Raw genomic sequence first — 11,675 nt, forward strand, 5'->3', positions numbered from 1 at the left:
AAGAAAGCAACATGTCCATGTCCATGGAAGGAGAACAGGAGGCAGAGTCAAGAGAGGACTCAATCTAGAATCCTTATGTGTCCACAAACAATCCAAGTCCAAATCCCTTTGAATGCCATTAACTCTTAGCACCAACTTGGTACTAAGTTAACATTGTTGTTGTTGTTAGTTGCGAAGTCATGTCTGACCCATCACGACCCCATGGACAACATTCCTCCAGGCCTTCCTGTCCTCTACCATCCTCTGGAGTCCATTTAAGCTCATGCCGACTGCTTCAGTGACTCCATGCAGCCACCTCCTTCTCTGTCGTCCCCTTCTTCTTTTGCCCTCCATCGTTCCCAGCATGAGGCTCTTCTCCAGTGAGTCCTTCCTTCTCATTAGGTGGCCAAAGTATTTGAGTTTCCTCTTCAGGATCTGGCCTTCTAAAGAGCAGTCAGGGTTGATCTCCTCTAGGACTGACCGGTTGGATGGCCTTGCAGTCCAAAGGACTCACAGGAGTCTTCTTCAACACCATCGTTCAAAGGCCTCCATTCTTTGGTGCTCAGCCTTTCTTATGGTCCAACTTTCACAGCCATCCATTGCAACTGGGAAAACCAGTTAACATTAGTTAAGCAGATTCTTTTTTGCAGGCATGACCCATCCATCTTCTGAACTGGATCTGTAATGTGTGAACCCGATTCTTCACATCTGACATCCATGAGGTTACCAGAATCAACCTCCAATAGATGCAGAGTTAATCTTCACTTCTACTCTTTCAGTACCACAAATATTTTGCAGCTTCTCTGACCCTGGGGGATCCTGTCAGTCAATCAGCCACCAGAATCCCTTCGTAGCGTTTAATAGATGAGTGGACATGACAACATGATGGTCTGGCAGAGGCCCATGCATTCACTTTGTGGTTTAATACAAAGCACAGGAAATTGACCGTCTTGAGAGGGAGAGTGTGAGACATTTCCCTGCTCTTTCGGCTGCCAAGTTAAGGCAATAAACTAAAGTAGCCTTTTAAAATTCTGGTTAGCAACAACTCCCTCCGGGAATCCAGCTACCTTTTATTTAGCATTAAGTCATTACTGTCTTTATAGAGAGTGAATCTCTCCACAGTGACTGATGGATTTATATAATTACACTTTGCCAAGCCTCTTCTTAAACCCCAAATTCATTCTCTGATGCTAACTGTGGGTGCTTACCATAAATATTTCTAAGAGGCAACTATTATATTTAATAGCTACTAAATCCTCAGAAGTATTTATTAAGAGACACTGGGCAATTCATGTTTAATTACTTCATAAAAGAACCAGGGGGTTAGGCAGGATAAAGGAGCCAACGAAGAGTTCATAGACTGAAAGGAAGAAGCAACAACTAATCACAATTAAGAGGAAGTCCCAGGCTATTTAAATGCTACAATCCAATTATATCAGAGAAAATGAATTACTCCTTTAATGCTGACTTTATATGAAGATACCTCCATATTGCTCTCATTAATAATCATCAGACATCATTTTAGCCCATCCTGGCTGCAATAACATTTCTATTAGCATCTTGACAGCGCTGGGCTGACAATTAAAATAAAAAATAAATCAAGGCCTGAACTGAATCAACATAATTATGGTTCATGGGTGGGAAAAGCAGCTTTTATGACTATTTGATTAGTCAACTGAACAGGACTTATCTTCCAAATCTTAAAACTTCAGCTAAGCATAATTTGTAACCGTGCCATTCCGTTTGTCTCTGAGGAACAGAGATAATGGTAATGGACGGGCTGTGAGGTGATTGTACTTGGGCCAGAAACCAGGTATCCAAAATCACTGAGCGAGCATGGGCCAATTGATGAAGAAGATATGGAATCGTTGATCAGAATGAGTTACCTGCTTGAGAAATCTGGACCGTCTCCAAGATGGCTTGAGAGAACCATCTTGGCCCTGGGTCAATTTCATTTCTCTCTGATTCCTCCAGCTCCATCAGGGCCATGTCTTTCTTGCTCACCATCGGACATTTTGTGACCAAAAATAATTCTCTCCAAGAATTCCTGTCAGCTGCCAATCCTAAATCCACATTTCTCAACCTTGATCACTATACGAAGTGTGGACTACAACTCCCCAAATCCCCCTGCCACCAGATGTGGGTTCTAGTTAACCATGGGATAACTGGGTCCTCATTTTACCCACCTCAGAAAGATGGAAGATGGAGTCAACCTTGAGCTGGTGAGAATCGAACTGCTGGCAGTAGGCAGAATTAGCCTGCAATGCTACATTCTAACAGGAAGGAAGGAACCCGTAGAGTCTTACAGTGTATGGGACATGTACCATGATATAAAGCCAGGCCGTGAACATACAAAATGGGCACAGTGGGATTCAAATTTTTTTACTATCAGTTCTGTGGGCATGGCTTGATGGGCGTGGCATGGCTTGGTGGGTGTGGCAGGGGAAGGATATTGTAAAATCTCCATTCCCTCCCACTCCAGGGGAAGGTTACTGTAAAAAACCCATTCCCTCCTGATCAGCTGGGATTTGGGAGGCAGAGAATAGATGGGGGCGGGGCCAGCCAGAGGTGGTATTGATCGGTTCTCCGAACTACTGAAAATTTCTATGACCGGTTCTCCATAACTGGTCAGAATCTACTGAATACGACCTCTGAACATGGGATAGAAATGCTGAAGTTCTGGAATTTTAAGAGACAATGCCTTAATCCTACAAAGTGAGCCCTACCTACCAAAAAAGATCATCTAGATAGGTGGGGCAAAGCTAATGGCTTGAAAAGAGATTTTCCTCATGAAGCCTATGGAGAACAAAGTATAGCAGGATGACAATGGAACTCATCTTCAAAGAGACGCCAGATGACTTTTTGGCAAGTTAGAAAACATATTTTTTTATCAGATATGCATCATTATCAAAATTACATAAAAACGCGCAGAAAAAAAGACATTCTTTCTGTTGACAGTTTGATGCAGGGACAGGGCGGGTGGCTCATTTGCACAACAAAACCTCAAGATCTTTATTAAAAGGGCAAAAAAAAAAAAAGGAAAAATGTTCATGTATTAAAGTAATTGGCCCACTCAAGTCTGAAAAGGTGCGTTTCAACTTTTTAAAAAAAGTTTAAAAGTTAAAAGAATCTAATTTTCGCTGCTTCTCTCAGAAAAATCTCTCTCAAAACCAAACAAGAATAACCCCTCCCTTCTAATAAACTCTAATATTTTAAGAAAAATGTGCCTGGTGCTTTGAAAATATGATTTCAGGCACATTTCAAGCCTCTTCGGCAACAGAAATAGCAATAATTTAATATGAGCCTGAAATAAAAAAGGATAAGCATTAAAAAATCATAAAAAGAATAAGAATCCCAGTATAAGAGTTATTTTGCAATATGAAGAAAAGTTTATCTCAGGCTTCCTATTGTGATACAGGAATCAAATATAGCTCACTTCAAATCTATTCTAAATGCAGACCAGCGAATGACTGATGTGAAAAGGCAAAAATTAAGAATTTTGCTGAATCGAGTTTGCTGAATATTGTATACAGAAAACAACAGATTGCTAATCATTGTCTTAACATTGTGTCTGTCTCTCTCACACTAGTCTATATTATCCTTCTCTTTCACCTTCACTGTCTATAGTTTCTCTCTTCTTCTTTCTCTAATCTCTCTAAATTGTTCCTAATCTCTATCTATTCTATAATATCTACCAAGTCTCTCTCTCTCTCTCTCTCTCTCCCTCTCTCTCTCTCTCTCTCTCCCTCTCTTTCTCTCTCTCCCATGTTTCCCTGAAAATAAGAGAGGGTCTTATTTTCTTTTGACCCCCAAAATAAGGGCTTGGCCTTATTTTCGGGGAGGTCTTATTATTTTTGTGGTGCAGAAAACGGCGAGCGGGTCACCTCATAGCTGCTGCTGTGTTGCAATATTTTCAGGGAGGGCTTATTTTAGCCTATGAGCTCAAAAGCCTGATTGGGCTTATTATCCGGGGAGGTCTTATTATCCGATGATGGGTGAATGGATAGATAGATGATAGACAGATAGAGATACAGTAGATAAAGATGATAGACAGACAAATATCTCCCTATTTTAATGCATTAAAACCTATAGATCAGTGTTTGCGAACCTTTTCGGCAGCATGCACGGATGCATGTGGGAGCACCAGAAACCGAAAGAGCAGCTTCCTGGTACGCATGTGTGCACCAGGAAGCTGGTCTTCCAGTTTCTGGTGCGCATGTGCACACAAAAAGACCAGCTGGCCAGCACACATGCACGCACTAGAAACTGGAAGCTGCATACGCACCAGTGAGTCGCTCTTCCGGTTTGCAGTACACAGGAAGACCAGCTGGACAGCGCGCATGTGCGTGCCAGAACACGGAAGAGCAACAGGCGATGGCTGGCGTGCCCGGAGAGATGGCTCTGTGTACCACTTCCAACACGCATGCCATAGGTTCGTCATCACAGCTATAGATCATTTCAATGTTTGCACTCCTGACAGCCAGTCCTTTCCCAAAGCCACCCAGAAAAGGAGTTTTGCCAGAAAACCACACGAGATGATCCTTATTTCCCCTCCTCAACAAGGTGTGACGTGTGTAAATTGCACAATAAATGAGGTATTTGGAGATAAAATGAATTTACAATAAACAATTACTGCGGGAGAAACCCTCCTTTTCCATCACGATAGACGCAAGATGTGGCAAAAATCAGCCACAGGTAGTCAAGCGATTATTCACTGTAAAAAAAGAAAAACAACAAAAATCAATCAAGAATTGCTCTGAGGGGAGGAGGAGAAAAATTACCAACATATTTAACATTTCAATAGTGACCCCTTTTCCCATCCCCGTTTTGGCATGATCTAATTACCTTCGGATTGGGTTTGCCTCCGTGATACGGCCCCACCGTCCGCCTCTTTATAACTGTCAGGCAGAGAAAACGGGGAGCTGGATTGAGACAACGCCGGATAATAAATCAGCCTCGCCATTAGGGCTGAAATAGCTCATCATGGCAATTCTAAATCCAGGATTTATAAAGATGTCTAGGTTGCATACACACTGGTGGACACCATAATAAATTCATGAGCACCCCTGCCAAGGAAAGCTAGTTCATTATGTGGCAGGCTGCTGGCCATTAATCTAGCCGAGAGAGAGAGAGAGAGAGAGAGAGAGAGAGAGAGAGAGATTCCCGAGAAATTGAGCTGGGTCGGGAAATTTATGCAGACTTAGAGTTACCCATTTCATTATGGATTTAATCTGTTCCCTCTGCCAGAGTGCATGAGTGGTTTTTACATTTTAGATCAAGAACCTGTAGCTCCCCATTTTATATTATTTCTTCGACAATAATGTCCTAATTCCTGCCTCCCAAAAAAAAGAAATGAATTAGAAAGAAAGAAAGAGAGAGTTGAGCTGCCAAAATGCTTCCACAACCTGGCCTTTCCTTAATATTACATTTGATAAAATATTTATACAATCAATTGACAAAGGCCAGTGGCCCCCACCCCCGGTGTTCTATTAACATGTAAATTTCCATACGGGCTTGATCGAGGCATGCAAAAATGAGATTTGCTAGGCTGGCTTTATATAACACACAAACAGGTATCCATAGATCCACATGTTCCATGTCTCTCAAACCCCTTTGGGTGGCCAAAACCTCCAAGTCAACATGAGTTCATTAAAATGCTCGCATCCATACCCCTTTCGGTTTACCCACCCTAGTGCTGAATATTGACATTACTCTAACTATGCATAGAGGGCAGTGGTGGGTTCTGGATCCCGTTCCAACCGCTATGCTTGGAACGGGCCCGGCGGCATCCACATGGATGGACAGTGGAGCATCGTGCAGGTGCTGTATGTGCCATGCGCATTTGCAGAAGCACCAAAGACTTAAAAGACCAGTAAGGAGCTCGGGCGGGCGGGTCCTCCGGAGCATCGTACTGGAACGGTATCTGGTACTCTGGGCAGGCTCTGGTACGCCCATACCAGGGCGTACCGCCTGCAACCCACCACTTGTCGAGGGGCACCATGGCTCAGCGGTGAAAGATGCTGAGTTTTGTCAACTGGAAAGCTGATAGCCCGGTTGGAGACCTAGTCAGCCTCCTACACCATGGCGTGGGGCTGCTTTCACCTTCCCCAGGCTCCGGTGGCTTTCCTTGAGCCTCTGGGAGGGCGAAAACTGCCTCCCTCAAGCTCTGGAGGCTCTCCAGATGCCCAATTCCAGCCTTCTGGAACTTCTGGGAGGCTCGTTCCCCCCCCTCCCCGAGCCTCCGCATGGACCCTGTACTTACCTCGCTTCCAAAATAGGCCGCGTGGAGACTCCTGAGGGGAGTGGGGTGGGAGGGACCAGCCATGGGTGGGATTTGGAGTTTCTCCGAATTGGCCATAATGTTAGCTACAGGTTCTCACGTACCCAGGCGAACCCATAGCAGTCCACCCCTGCCCAAGTTAGTATGTAGAAAAATGCAACTTCTATTTCATAGGCCAAAGATTTTATCATTAATCACGAACAGGGATAAGTAACATTTTTTTTAATGCCAGCAGTCAGACTTGTAAATTAGATTAAATCAGGTTAATTGCCATTAATACAATGCCAGGGATTTAATCATTTTTCTCTTGCCTTATATTAAGAAGACCATCATTGAAAATGATCACCACGGGTATTAAAAAAAAAAGTGAATCACAGGAGCCTGGAGGTTGTGACTTGGCAAATCAACTCACCCCACCATTTTCATTCGGCATTCAAATCCCTCCCTGCTCAGCATTCTCTTTCATTGCTTCCCTTAATTTTCTGCCATAATATCCAAGTTTGATCCACCCAAAACTTGTTCTCGCAAAATCCATTTTCCCCACCAGGTTGCTTTGGATTCCATTGGATTCTCCATCTGCAAAGAAGTTTCTGTTTCTCTTCTTACTTTGCAGAAAGAGAGTGAAAACTCCTCAAAACTCAAGATACAACAATTCATCGCTAGCTACCCTGGTGATTTTCCCTCCGATTCAAATACCAGCAAATGGGTCAGTTCCTGGAGGAATTGAGGAATGTTTGAAACACAAGTCGCCCTCCTACACATCTGCACCACTATCTGTTCTCCAACATGCCTTTTCCTTTGTTATTTTTTTTTCAGAAGGGAAAGAAGAACCCAGCTTTACATTACAAACAAAGAAAATACAAGGGTTCAACCATCATTTTCCTATCCCAGGGGTCGGCAACCTCAAACACTCAAAGAGCCACAAAGGTCCTAACCAGAAGCCCTCCGTTCAATTTTGGAGCCAACCAGATGTCTGGTTCCCCCACCAGCGTCTCCTCCGAGCGTGGCGTCCTTTTTCCTCTGCTGACCTTAAGTCCAGTTGTCCCACCATAGAGTCTCCTCCTAGCACGGCATCCTTTTTCCTCTACCTGTCCTAACTGAAAATCCTATCAATTGTGGAGCCGACCGGCAACAGGAAGCTGCAGCAGAGGGATGGAAGAGCCACCTGCAGCTCCAGAGGTGCAGGTTGCTGACCCCTGTCCTATCCTATGTGCCTCTTCCTCTTTGCTCATACTTTCTTCAACCACCACTAGTTGCCAAGAGCTAACAACACATGAAAAAAAAAAGTCTATGGCGATTCTCAATCCTCCAGGCGATAGTTGCCCCAAAGATGCTTTTTCAAGAGGCAACTGGACTTTCTGGTTTTTCTTTGAAGAGGTTTCGCTTCTCATCCAAGAAGCTTCTTCAGCTTTGACTGGATGGTGGGGAATAGGAAGGATTTATACTCCTTGCAGACAGCTGGTCATTTGCATTCTTTCAGAGAGTCTTTGAGGCCACTTGTGTCCTCAGGGTCACCTGAGTGGTGCAAATGGGTGTGGAACCTTCTTAAAAATGCTGAAAGGGCTGTGCTGTAAACAGGAGATTGATGATGTTGTCTCTCTCCAACTCCACCTCCAAGTGGCTTTAAAGACACTCTAAAAGGATGCAAATGAACAACGGTCCGCAAGGAGTATAAATCCTTCCTTTGCCCACCATCCAGCCAGAGCTGAAGAAGCTTCTTGGAGGAAGCGGAACATCTTCAAAGAAAAAACAAGGAAGTCCAGTTGCCTCTTTGGGAAAAAAAGCAACTTTGGGACGTGAAAAAAAAGCATGTTTAAGATTCTTTGTGGATTGCCCACCCAAGCGTTTTATAAATTATAATTAAAAGAGAGGTAAGCTCCTTGGCTTTCTTCACCTTCCCAATCCCCAAATCTCCACTCAAAACATTTGCTTTGTGCATTACAGAAAACTGTTGGCCAAAACGTTTGGCTGCCATCCAGGTCAAGAAAGAATCGTGGTCTTTGAGGAGAATCATTTGCAATTTACTGAGGTGAGAGGCAGGGGTGAAATTCAGCAGGTTCTGGAGAACCGGTAGCGGAAATTTTGAGTAGTCTGGAGAACCGGCAGATACTACCTCTGGCTGGCCCTACCCCCATCTATTCTTTGCCTCCTGAGTCCCAGCTGATCAGGAGGAAATGGGGATTTTGCAGTATCCTTCCTGTGGAGTGGAGAGGGAATGGAGATTTTATAGTATCCTTCCCCTGTCACACCCACCAAGCCACACCCACAGAACTGGTAGTAAAAAAAATTGAATTTCACCACTGGTGAGAGGTGTTTTTTTTTCTCCCTAGAGGAGACCCGCACACCACTACAAATACAGCAACAGACTCGCTCTTCTGGAGGCATCCGAGCCCAAGGGAAGCCAGCTGGGTGAGAGGAGGCCAGGGGAAAACAACAAGGGTGGCAGAGAGAATAGAGAATGATGGACAAGATGCCCCATTTCGTGTGCAAACATGAATACTTTATAGGCGACGAATTAAGGGGAAATGCATATTTATATTTTCTGCTTAAAATCTGCTGAAAGCAAAGAGAGGCCTATGAAAGTTCAGGGTAGAAAGCACTCCCCTCCAAGGAAACACAACACAACACACACACACACACACACAGGGGAACCAACCAGATCCTCCTTTGGTTGGCACTAAGGAAGGAAGAGGCTAAATGGAAGGAAAAATGCCACCTTCTTCCAGTTAAAGCCAGAATATTTGTAGCTCAGGGTTAAATTGAGGGGTTCCTTGGTGCTCTCTGAGCTGCGAGTTTTTCTTGCATTTCCTGACCCAATTTGGGTACAGATGAGTCCTCGACTTACAACAGTTCATTTAGGGATCGTTCGAAGTTGCAATGGCGCTGAAAAAAAGTGACTTACGGCTGTTTTTCACCCTGACGACCGTTGCAGCATCCCCTCTGCCACGCGAGCAAAATTCAGGCGCTTGGCAAGTGACTCGTACTTATGACAGTTGCAGCGTCCCGGGGTGTTTCCCGTGACTCACCTTTTGTGACCATCTCCCAAGCAAAGTCAATAGGGAAGCCGGATTCACTTAACGAAGACTGTGTTGCTAACTTAACAACCGCAGCGAATCACTTAACCACCGTGGCCAGAAAAGTCGTAAAATGAGGCAAGATTCGCTTAAAAAGTACCTCACTTGGCAACAGACGTTTTGTGCTGAATTGTGGTCGTAAGTCAAGGACTACCTGTAGTATTGTCAGCTCTCCTGATGTTACCTAGTTTGGCTAATGAAACATCTGCGAGAAAACAACCAAGCTCAGAGCACCAAGGACTCCACAATCGTCATCTCCTCCTCTCCTTCCTCCTCCTCCCCCCCGCCCCAAACCCCACATCTTTTTAGCACTGATGATGTTACCTACTTGGCTAATGAAATGTCTGCAAGAAAACAACCAAATTCAGAGAGTACCAAGGACTCCATAGTCCTCCTCCTCCTCTTCCTACACCCCCACCAACTCCTTCCTCCTTCCTTCTTCTTCCTTTCCCCACTCCACAAACCCCACACCCTTCTAGCACTGATGATGTTACCTAGTTGGGTAATGAAACATCTGCAAGAAAACAACCAAGCTCAGAGAGCACCATGGATGCTCAGATTAGTCCCTTTCGGGAGAGGGGGCGGTATATAAACGCTAATAATAATAAATTATGAGCTTTTGAACATCCTAAGAGGACTAAACACCGCTGTTTTGTCACACAAATCGGTGTCATATCTTAAGTCTGCTAGCACAGCAAAGATCTGAAGGTTGAGGTGTCTTACTTGAGACGGCTCCAGGAAATTGCACCAGGAAATTAAAAATCCAGCTGTTCATCTCTCTGGATTTGACAGTTAGGAATGTTGAAGAATGTCTTCACTATCCAGATTCAGGCTCCCGCCCTCTCTCTCCGTGAAGGGGATATTATCAAAGAAAAAAACAAAACTCAACTCTTTCCTGGCTACCTCTAAATAATTTCTCTCTCTCTCTCTGCAATATGAGTTCTGCAGAAGCGCTCGTATCCCGGGGAGAAAGCTTTTAAACGAAGGCGATTGCGAGGGCGTCTGAACATTTCAATTACAATTAAGAGGTTTTCTTTTTTAAAAAAAAATATTGATTAGGGAAAATACATCCCTGATAGCAGTGGTCAATAGATTAATTAATCATCCGCTTCTGACAGCTTAACAGTGTGCTTAATGTGTCTGCCGCTCATTGAGTTATGCATTCCCTTTTCTAAAGCGGTGATCCGGGGATTGGAATTCACAGCAGCTTTGAAACACCACGTTGTCTGGCTTTTAAAAAGAAACATAAAAATAAATAAATAAAAGGAAATAAGGAAAGGAAGGCAACCGTAGGGGACAGACGTCTTCAAATGGGCAACGCAAACAAGAAACAAAGCTTTGAAACAAAGATTTTTCCGAGGGGTTCAAAAGAACTGAAATCTTGTTTCACACAGTCCGGGTACACAAGAGTAGGGTTCCCACACATTTAGAGAAAACACTGAGGAAGGATATTGAGAGAGACGTTCAGTTACACTACACCTAGAACTTTTGCCTTCTAAGTTAACGAGAGAGGGAAACCATATACCTTCTTTCCTTTTTTCCTCTCTCTCCATCTTTCTCCTTCCTTCCTACCTTTCTTATCATATTCTTTCTCCATCTTCCTCTTTCTTCCTTCTTTCCTTCCTCTCTCCACTTTCCCCCCTCCTTCCTTCCTTCCTTCCTTACCATACTCTCTCCATCTTCCCCACTTCCTTCCTCTCTCTCCACTTTCCCCCTCCTTCCTTCCTTCCTTCCTTCCTTCCTTCCTTCCTTCCTTCCTCTCCCTTTCTTTCTTACCATACTCTCTCCATCTTCCCCCTCCTTCCTTCTTTCCTCTCTCCACCTTCCCCTCTCCTTCCTTCCTTCCTTCCTCTCCACTTCCCACTCTCCCTCCCTTCCTTCTTTCCTTCCCTATCATACTCTCTCTCCATCTTCCCCTCTCCTTCCTTCTTTCTTTCCTCTCTCTCCATCTCCCCCCCTTCCCCCCTTCCTTCCCCTCCCCCTCCCACATTAGCCATCCAGTAACGTCCTCTTGTGTCACCAAACATTTGTATTAATTCACATTAACTCACTACTTTGTGAGCTCCGGAGAAACAGCTGCTGTTGAGCCGCTTTCCAGATAACCTGGTTTTGAAATAAAGAGCCCACGCGCGTGTAGCTTTTGGCCAAACCTACCCCGCCAGGTTCCCCCGCGTGGGTCTCATTCTGAACGCGAAAGAAATGTGAGGAAACTTGAGAACAGCCACAGCTGTAGCTAGCGCGCGCAGCTGGCGGGGAGGGGGGCGCGCGCAGCGTTCCATTCGGGCAGGCAGGGCGCGCGCGCATCTCCGTCCTGTACAGGATGCCTTAGACATCTCTTGGGG

General features: G+C 44.7%; 1 protein-coding gene across 4 annotated transcripts in view; it reads right to left on the bottom strand.

The window, feature by feature from the left end:
* The window catches only part of LOC309397464 (uncharacterized protein), a 169,489-nt gene extending 159,306 nt beyond the window's left edge, over positions 1-10,183 (bottom strand). For all 4 annotated transcript variants that reach the window (XR_014176262.1, XR_014176263.1, XM_081963504.1 and 1 more), the window contains exon 1: positions 10,057-10,183. The gene's annotated coding sequence lies outside the window, so the exon portion shown is untranslated. The remainder of the gene's footprint in view (positions 1-10,056) is intronic.
* Between the last annotated feature and the right edge of the window lie 1,492 nt (positions 10,184-11,675).

The sequence above is a fragment of the Natrix helvetica genome, assembly GCF_964273705.1.
Source record: "Natrix helvetica genome assembly, chromosome: 10".
Taxonomy (NCBI): domain Eukaryota; kingdom Metazoa; phylum Chordata; class Lepidosauria; order Squamata; family Natricidae; genus Natrix; species Natrix helvetica.